Source organism: Condylura cristata, unplaced genomic scaffold (genome assembly GCF_000260355.1).
Source record: "Condylura cristata isolate star-nosed mole 26May11 unplaced genomic scaffold, ConCri1.0 scaffold00006, whole genome shotgun sequence".
Lineage (NCBI taxonomy): Eukaryota > Metazoa > Chordata > Mammalia > Eulipotyphla > Talpidae > Condylura > Condylura cristata.
Window position 1 is genome coordinate 51805313 of NW_004567107.1, and position 10660 is coordinate 51815972.

General features: G+C 38.0%; 1 pseudogene; it reads left to right on the plus strand.

The window, feature by feature from the left end:
* Window positions 1-1720: 1720 nt before the first annotated feature.
* On the plus strand, window positions 1721-10346 carry LOC101619511 (annotated as a pseudogene).
* Window positions 10347-10660: the final 314 nt, after the last annotated feature.

A 10660-nucleotide genomic window follows, 5' to 3' on the forward strand; every position in this document is an offset into this window, starting at 1 on the left:
TTGATCTAGTTTGGATCAAATATTCAACCCTGGTCCAATCATCTGGACTAGTAGAGTGTAACTCCCCCTGAGTATCAATAGTTGAAATAGTTGTCAACAAAAAGATGTCACAAGCTAGACTACACACACTTGGAGTTTGTTTAGTGTAGGGTTTCAGTGTTAATTAATTTTTGAATTACAGAAAGTAACCATTTGACAGACACCAAATCATATCAGGTCTCCTTCAGAAACATGTGTAAGGTCGAGGCTCATCAGTATGATGGTGTTTGTTTTAATTGCAATTTCATCTGCCATGTTCACACTTATCCTCCTTGCCTCTTGGGCTCATCTTTTTATTCACTTATATTCCCTTTCCAGATATAAGGGAGATCATAAATCAAGTGTAAATTTTTCAGATCCATCATTCTTGGATAGTGATAAGTACAATGAATGGAACTGCCCTAGTGAGATTCAGTTTCATGCTCTTCCAAGTTGATGTGGGTATTATTTCTCCATAAGTGTTCTTAATATTCTCAATAATACCAGCTGTTGTGATTTTTTTACTGACTTCGTGTTTAGTGAATGGTACTCTCTGGCTTGTTACAGCACATCTGTGTGACAATGGAACATTTTCCATAACCATGAAATTTGTTTTGAATTTTGAGAGAGTGTTTCTGAAGATTTATCTGTTCATAATCAGAAGATAGTAAGAGTTATATCACCATGTAATACGCTGCTAGGACAATGTCTTACATTTTCTTATTCATTAACCTTTTATTTATTATGTTCATAAAGTAAACATACACTGTATGTCTAAAAAGAAGTGGATAATACTTACCCAAATATTATAAAACACAAAAAAGGAAACTTTTGAAATAAATTTAAACTATGTTATGGAGGTCAAGATTGGAGACTTCTCAAAGGGGAATCTAAAGCTTTTTTAAAAAGAGGGGGGGAGTGTTTTAACAAGGTGAACCTAACAGTGCACTTAAAATGGTTAATTTTTAGTTATTTCAACAGATTTGTAATATTTTAAAATAACTAAAAAAAAAGATTTATTTATTTATGCATACCAGCACTGGGTACAGGCCAGAGGTGCAGGATGAGAGGATTCACCAGAAATAGAGTGGGGAGCAAGAATAGGCAGATCGACAAGGTACACTTCGGAGGGGAGCAGCAGGTGAGTCAGAAGAGGTCTGCCTCGCCATGTGGGTCACCTCCCTGGCAGGGGATCAATTCGTGCTGTAGTGACTGCGGTAGCTTTATAGTGTTTCGCTTAACCCGTTGCAGCACTAGGGAGGCCCTTAAATAATTTTTTAACTGAAGTAACATTACATTATAGCATATTATGTTCTCAGTGTGCATCATTATAAATCAACTTGTATATATACTACATTAATTTCACCAGTAAAAGTATACTTCTATCCTTCACCTTATAATTTATCCCTGTACCTCAACTACCCTCACCCTTCCCTTTCCCTTCTGGTAACCACAGATTTGGTCTTATAATTTAAGTTTACTTTCATTTTATTTAGCTCATTTGTTTGTCTGGAGTAATATATGTATCATATATGAATGAAATCACATGGTGCTTGTCTTTCTCTGTCTTATTTCACTAAGCACAGTACTTCACAGATCCATCCATGTAGTTGCAAATGTCAGGATTTCACCTTCCAAAAAATATCTTAGCAGGATTCAACTGGGTATATATACTGTGCTTTCTTTATTCAGTCATCCATCCATGGACACGTAAGTCATTTTTAGCTCTTGGCTATGGTAAATTAAGCTGCAATAAACATGGAGGTGCATTTCTGTTATCTCCTTTTCCTCTGTTTTGGCCATTGCTCATATTTGACATTCTATTTACATTTTAAAAACTCTCTTTATGTATCATTTATGTCATGGGCATAGCTAAAAGAAATAGGTTTATCTCTGTAGTTATAGGCTCCACATAGGAGTGTAAACATATACCCTCATTATCATAGGTCTAAATATTTAATTTAAAATTATAATTTAGACTTAAAAATTTAAGTTATTGATTTCATTTATTTCAAAGTGTTTTACAGAAAAATCAATACCTATTTCAATCTTATAAAAACTTTTATCAAAATAACATTATTCTCCATTCTAGCTTTCATCATTTTCAGTGATATCAACTCAATGATAATGTAATCAGTATCTTGCTTCAAATATGCAATGTCTAGCTACTACTGTCAGTATGTAAATACAAGGTTAATACAAAACAAATTGTTTAATTTTACAAAATGCTCATGCACAACTGTTGTAAATACTGGGTGCTATATTTGTGGTTATCTCCAGAACTCTGTAGTATCATGAAATTAATTAAGGGACACCAGCAGGTAGATTCTGGGCACTAATGGGAAAGGATGATTCCTTATGCAACAATCCACTGAAGAAATGTTGCAGAGGGGTTTGGCAATTCAATCATTCTCTTAAGAATTTCACCTCTCAAATATTCCTCATGTTTGTGTTCTGAAGAAGAGTTCCTCTCTGAAGTTAGTGACAGCATGATCCTGAAATCCTCATTGTATTTGGATATAGTCACTCTTTGTTTCATTAAGATGTAAAAAAAGAAATGTGGCAAAGCAGATCTCTGCACCTGAATGGTATTAGTCCTAAAGGTAGGGAACAGATATTCATGGTTTTAGGCAACACAGAGTCAGTAGTGAGAGCTGACTCTGGGTTCTTGAACATTTGTGTGCCTGTGTCTTGGATATATGAGTCTCATGACAGGGTTTTTCCTTGCATGGGTCTAAGGGCAATCCTCGCAGGAAGCAGCAAAACAGGAAAGAAGGGTGACTTGTACACTTCCCACTAGAACTTAAGCTCTATTAGGGCATCAGTTTCTCTATGTACTATGTGCTGCTGTATGTCAAACACAGAATAGTATGAGATACTAGTTCTATCCCTGGCCAGGGAGGTGACCCACATGGCATGACAGACCTCTCCTTCCCTCCTGGTGTACTTCAGTCAATCTGCCTGGTTTGCTCTCTACTCTTTCTCTGGTGAATCTTCTCACCACATCACCCCCAACCCCCACCAGCACCTCTGGCCTGTACCTCTGCTCTTGTATACATAAAATAAATGTATCTTAACAACAACAACAAAAGGCATTTGTTGAATGAATGTCTTGCTGAATGAATGAGTAGTGAATAATGTTTGACCGTTCCAAACACTAACTAAAAAATCAGGGGTAACTACTGGATTGGCAATATGTGTATGTCTGTGTGTTGCTTTCAGTTTTATTTCCATTTATTTTATGTTGAACTTAGTCCTCAGCCATAAGTTCTTCAGTTTCTTGGGGGTGTCTTTTCTTTCTATGCAACCTCTTCTTTTGGTTGAACAGTCTTTTTTGAGTTAGCTTTTTTTTTTCAGTAAGGACCATCTCCGTGTGGCAGGGTTGCTTATGTAGGGGTTAATCTAACCATGAGCTTTTTAAGTTCTTTTTAAAAAAATATTTATTTATTTATGCATACAAGAACTGAGGTACAGACCAGAGGTGTGGGGTGAGAGGGTTCACCAGAGACAGAGTGGGGAGCAGAACATGCAGATCTACTGAAATACACTGCTGAGGAGAGCATTGGGCAGGTCAGGAGAGGTCTGCTGTGCCATGTGGGTCAGCTGTCTGGCTGGGGATTGAATTCATGCTGTAGTGTCTGCAGATAGCTTCATAGTGCTGTGCTTCAATCTGTTGCATCACCAGGGAGGGTCTGAATTGTTTTAAGTTCTGCAATGCATCTGGATGTACTCAATGGCCAGAGACCCAACGTCTAAACCGCTAAGTTCAGCATCACTATCTACATTTTAGACATGTGCAGTAAAAATTCAGCACTATTTTTGGGCCACTGATTCTGCATCCAGCTCCACTATTTGCCTGGGCACATCCACCAACTCCACCATTGTAACAACCGAATGGCACGCTCTGATACAGTAAAGCAACCTTAGTGGCTTTATGCTATGCACACCCTTGATAGCCTAAACACTAGATCCACTAGAGTTAAAATGAGCAGGAAGATTTGAACCTCTTCATTTGCATGATTTTGTGGTGTTTTCTGAGTCAATCGAGTAGTGAATCACTTTCAGAGATCACCCAGCATCTTGATGGGAAGAAAAAGACCAGTGAGTGCTCAGCAAGATTTTTTTATGAAGTGAGTCTTCACTTTTTAAAGCAATAGTTGTTTGATGATCCTACTCCTAGGAATTTTTTTGATGATATTAAGACTACAAAAATGCATAGTTTAGGCACTTGAGTTTAACTCACTACTTAAATGTAACACTTGCTTGGCAGTCTTAGACTTTTTAGATATCACACAACAGAGGACGATAGTCCCTGTGTTACTTTGACTTAAGCTAATATTTTTAGTGATGCTGGTAGCGTACTGTGAAGGTTCTGTCTGAAAGGTGCCTCATAAACATGCGTGCTCTGCATATATAAGTGAGGAGCTGCTTGGTTGTTTCCCTGCAGGGACAACTGTATTGTTTTTAATTGTCTATTTTAATAGGCCTGCATAAAATACTCTTCTGTTTTATTTGATTTGCATTCCCTAGTGGGATTTCTCCCTGCCTTCTTTTTACCACCGTGACAGTTTCCTATTTAGACATTTAGTTCTTTCGACAGGGGTTCTTGATTATCAATGGCAGTGAATGTTTCTCTATCTATTGATGTTCAATCCTAGTGGTCCTGACCTCTGGGATCATTTGCAAAAAAAAAAAAAAGTGGGTTGAGTTTTGGGAATCTGAGCTGAATGAAAGAAGTTCCATGAAATAGCAAACAAACAACAAGAACAAGCCCATATTTGATTTAATCAGCTCAATGAATTTGGATTGATTTTTTTTTCAACTATTCTTAGCAGTGATCATAGGCATCCAGGATTAATCCTAGTTAACCACAACCAATCCCTAGTAGGAGGATGCTTTGACATATACAGACCATACTAGTATGAGCAGTTTTACAACTTTCTCCCCATAACATTTGGCTGGCTTAGAATTATATAATGAAACAGATCAGGACTAAGAGTCAGAGATGTGAATTTTAGAATAGCTCTGCCATTACAAGGTTGTGTAATTTTTGTCAAATTTTGTAGTTTCTAACATAAACAAGTTAGACTAAGGGCCCCCTCTACTTCTTTTTCCATGGCTGCTGACAAAGTTTTCTTTTCTTTTTCTTTTTTTAATATGTTTTTACATCACTGTTCATTTTTGTACAATGTGTGATTTCTCCTCTCAGGTGCTGTCCCCATAACATTCCCAGCACCAAGACACCTATGAACCATCACCATAGACTTTTTGTTCTTCCCTCCCATTTTGATCCCTCTCTCCCTCCCTCCCCTGATGAATGTCTCTGATTTATAGTTCTGCAAAGCATTCCTAGCTTGATATATTGTTTATTTTCATAGCAAGTTTGACTTCTGCTTTGCATCACCTTATATATTTGAAAAGTTTATGCACCTTCTTTTTTGTAGTTCAAGGTGATGCCATTGAAGAATAAACCTGTGTGAATATGCACCTCCCTTATGCCTTAGTTTCTCATTGGAACCTGCCTAAGAAGAAGATGAAAAAGATATCTTTACAAGTCCCTTTCCCAGGTTAACTCAATTTCTGCATACTGGTTACCTCTATAGTGCTATTCAAGGTAATTTCCTCTTGTGAAGACAAAACCAGGAGACCCTAATGAAACTTACAAACTGAACCTTTTCTTTTACCTGCTCCGTCATATACCTTTTCCTTAAGTACTTAAATTGCTTTTCCTTGCATATAACTATTTTTCCTATGCCACATAGACCCAGTGTGTATCTGGCTACTGTACTTCACCAGAAAAGACTCATTTGATCCTACTTAATCTCCTATGGTCTTTCTATCAATTTTCCATGCATTTTCTTTCAAGTTGGCAAAAGAAATACTTAAAATGCCCTCCAGGGTGGTGGGGTAGCTGGGCAAATTGCAAGCCAATAACCATATTTTTTATTCCTGGACTTTCTTAGAGATGCTTCTGGTTCATTTCATAAAATTGCCCTTTTGCCTTCCTGCTCCCTGCTTTGGTTTGCACAGCTTGACTCTGTGTTCAGCCTGGTTCTTGGTGTCAGCTCCCCAACCCCCAACCCCTTGCAGGCAGTCATGTGTAAGAGGCACTTTTTCCCCCATGCTCCACCGTGGCCCTAAGGAGTCCATTCTGGTCCTGCTCCATCTTTTCCTGACTCTTCTCACAGGAAAAAGAGAACCTATTAGAACTCCACATTCCAATTGGGAGACTTCAGCTCAATGAGAAGTAACATTCCGACATGGTTAGTCACCTGAATTGGATTTTATGAGTAGGATGGAGACAGTGGTTTCATTTTGCACTGCTGTTGTAAGATGGGTTAACTTTATTAAATCTATTGTTGTGTTGTAAATATGTATGACTCCTTAGAAACCATCAGTTTGCCAAGCCATATTAAGTCATTCATCTGGAGGTTAGCTGAAGGGGTTAATGAAAAACAGCTGCATCAGTTGTGTCAGTGTATACTTGCTTCTGAGAGGGCACAAAAAGGCAGAGCCCAGAAAACATAAAGAAGCCCTTCTATGGAGAAAAGATTTCTGTAGAAGTTAAGGTGAGTGAGAGCAGACTCTGGATGCTCAGAGAACCAGAAACCAATCAGATCTAATAACTGAAGTGAGTTGGGATTAAGAATGGAAATTGTCTTTCTGTCCCATTAGTCAAAGAGTATACATTGAGATTAAAGGACAAATGATAGTTACATAAAGTGTGAACAGTGGACTTACTAAATCTGGTATATTTCTATTCTGTTCTTTCTATAACTTGGTACTCCTTTTCTTACTTACATTTAAGTTTAGTTTGGGGAAAAATGAGTTAATTGAGTTAAAATTTGTTTTTCTAAAAATTTCCCCTTATGTTTTCCAATCCAATCTGCATCTATTCTTTCTCTTTTTTAAAAATATTTATTTATTTATGCATACAGATCTAGGGTGCAGGCCAGAGGTTCGGGGGGGTGGTGACATTCACCAGAGACAGAGCGGGAAGCAGAACAGGCAGATGGACTGAAATATACTGCTCAGGGGAGCAGTGGGCGGGTAAGGAAAGGTCTGCTACACCATGTGGGTCACCTCCCTGGCCGGGGATCGAACTTGTGCTTCAATGGCTGTGATAGTTTCATTGTGCTGTGCTTTAACACATTGCGCCACCTGGGAGGGCCCTCATCTATTATTTCTAAAAAGAGAAAACAGTGAATTTTCCAATTGTAATAACTATATGACATCATAATAAAATATATATCTGTTTTGCCTTGATAATTCTGTTTGTTATACACAAAACAGTAATTTTCTATGCTTTGCTATAGTATACAAACCAAGGAACTATATTTAGTTTTCTGTCTGGCTTCTATAGCTGAAGTTTCCATGTTTGACTTCAGGGAAGCTAAGTTAGGCTGTTCATGTTGCTGTGGCTACTATTGATATAAAGTTTATCCTATTTATATCCTTCTAGGTGATCTATGAAATCAATGTCCCTTGTCTAACTAAAACAATTAATGTTTCTGTAAGATTCTGGACTAGAGATTTTGCAGAGAATTATCCAGTTTGGTATGAGAGAAGAAAGGTGCATTCAGGCTAAGATAAATATGCCATGGTCAAAAGAGAATTGAAATACCCAGAATTGCCCTGATTCTTCACAGTCCTCCTGCAGTAAATGATTCCTTAAGGTGATCTAAACAAATCCCTGTTTCTTGCAATCAAGAGAGTATTTTTGTTCCTTGCTGTTCAGTGTTGTCCACAGAAAAATAACATTGACATCATCTGGAATTTGTTTGAAAATATACTAGCTCAGGTTCCAACTCAGACCTATCAGTTCAGAATCTGCATTTCAGCAAGATCCTAGGTAACTTATCTATACATTAAGGGTTGAGAAGTTTTATTTTATATATCTGGTGGGGCCAAACTTCTGTTATTGCTCAACATCCATCTTCCCTTTCGCAATAATAATTTCATAGGTGGTCACATTAGTGAATTTCACCTCTACATTTACCTACTCTCCCTTTCAGCTGGAGGAGATTACATTCTGGCTAATGTGATGGTTGGAAGAATAATGGGAGCCCCTTCCAGGCCTCACATTTAAAAAAGGCTAAGTATATCTTTCTGAGATAGAACGTAGTATGGCAATCAACTGGGACCCACAAACGAGAGGCACAAATTAGGGATGTCACAGCTATATGCAAGCACAGTGTTGCCCACTTCCCTTTGGACTGTTCCTTGAGAGAGAAACAAATTTCTTTCTTGTTTTAGTCACTTTAAATGGGACATATTTAGCACTTACAGCATGTATACTAACAATTGGACTAATAGTAACAGGGTTAGATGAGCAAGTGAACAGTCTCTTTAGAATTAAATGCTTTACTTATTAATAGTGCTAGGACAGTACTGGAATCTGTTTGTTCATGTTGCCTACATGAATAGGAATAAAATAATTAAAAATCAAGTCCCCATTGAGAGCAATAATATAGCTTAGATAGTAACCATAAAGTTAGTTGTTTGTGTTTGGTGATCAATGGGCAAAGATTATCTGCTAATAGTAGTCATCCAGTGGATGCTTTGTTCCTACAAAAAGCTGGGATCTCAACAAATCTCCACCCAGTTCAATTTAATTGAGTTTTCAGGCCATTGTAGGAGCTTGGTTCTGCAGAAGACATATTCCAGGAAAAGCCTAACTCCTTTGTTGGCATAAATCCCCAATTTTGTAAATCAGAATGGAACCATTCTGACCAACCAGTGTTGAAAACCAAAGATTTCAATTTATGAAATTTACTTAAAAAAATGAACTTTTAGGGCCCTCCCTGGTGGCGCAGCGGGTTAAAGCACGGCACAAAGAACCTTAAGCCACTTCCGCATGAGTTCGATTCCCGCCTGCCCCGGAGGAGGACTACATGGCGTAGCAGACCTCTTCTGCTCCCCTCAGCAGTGTACTTCGTTGATCTGCCTGTTCTGCTCCCCGCTCTGTCTCTGGTGAATCCTCTCACCATCCACATCTCTGGCCTGTACCCCAGTTCTGTATTTAAAAAAAAATAAAAAAAAATAAAATTAAATTAAAAAAATAAAAAAAATAAATAAAAAATGAACTTTTAGTGATGTTCATTAGTCAGAGACTTCCCAGTAATTCATGGCTCTACTGTGTTACAAGGAAATAACCAAATCCATTTGGGATTTGGGGTATTTCAAGACATAGAATTACTGAATTACTTGGAATCAAGATGACAAAATAAAAACTCATACCAAACCAGTCATGGAGACGTTTTCTTAATCATTCTTGGCTGAACATTCATTTAATGCCTTAGTGTGGAAGGTGAAATACCCTGGTTTTTAATATCTTATTGTACTTTATGGTATTTTTACATTTGTTTTAAGGACACTATAGATAATAGGTAGACCCTTTAGATGGCACCCAGCACCCCTTACTGAATGTGCCATAAACAAATCCCAGTCCTGTCTGCTTGGGACATATTATCACTGTAGGCCAGAGAATCTTAAAAAGGAAAGAATAGCTGTAATTTCTTCTCGTATCTGGATCCCTTTTGAAGTCAACTTCTTCACTGAACACCACGAAACACCATCTCATCTTCAAAGAACACCTGGTCTTCAGTTCTATAATGTCTTTCTGTCAACATGCACTTAAAATATTCTCCTTTTAAGACACTGCGAGCAGCAAGTCTTCTGCGACGCCCTCTATAGGCCGTGCGGGGAAGTCCCACATGGGAACCAGCACAAGCACCGCTGTTTTTTGGAGATGGTGGAATCATCTTGGGTCATGTTGAAGAACTATGACCCTTAAAAGAACAAACATTTCATAGGCACTGTCAGGCTTCACTCCACTCCCAGAACCAAGTTCTCTGTGTGTATAAGTTGGGGGAACGGTAGCTCTGTGACAAGGCGAAGATTCTGGATATCCCCCACATGGACATTGAGGCACTGGAAGAAACTTCTTAATAAGAAGAAACTGGTTAAGATGCTGGCCAAGAGGTTGATGCCTTTTTATTTTCAGAGTCTCTGATCAAAGAGATAATACGAATCCTGGACCAGGCCTGAATAAGGCTGCAAGTTATTTTCTTTGTTGACCCACAGTGAGGTGGCCGTAGTTTAAGAAGTAAAGTTCACCATCAATTCCAAATGAAAAAAGTGGTAAGTTTGGCAGTGGCTGCTGGGCACATAAAGACAACAGACGATGACTTGTGTACAACATTTACTTAACTATCATTTTTCTGATGTCCTTGCTCAAGAAGAAGTGGCAGAAAATTCAGGCACCATGGGCAAGCTCCAGTGCCTGTACTAAGGCACCGCTTAACAAACCCTATCGCCCTCATTAAAAATATATAGATATGTGTGTGTGTGTGTGTATATATGAAATGTCTCGTTCTTTTTTTATTCTCATGCTTTCTTTAATAATGCAGTGAAGCAGCCGGGAAAAGAAACACTTCCTATTCCAAATACGCAATTTTATTGCCTTTTTTCAGTTTCCCAAGTATGAAAAAAAAACATAAGTTTACGGCTAACACAAACTGAAGTTACTATTAATTCTTATTCCTCTGTACCCCTGTCTAAAACAAAACTCAGCATTTATTATTGCTTTATCTCTAATTTGAGGGCAGTTTTTATAGTGTCTTAGAAATTGACAGTTAAA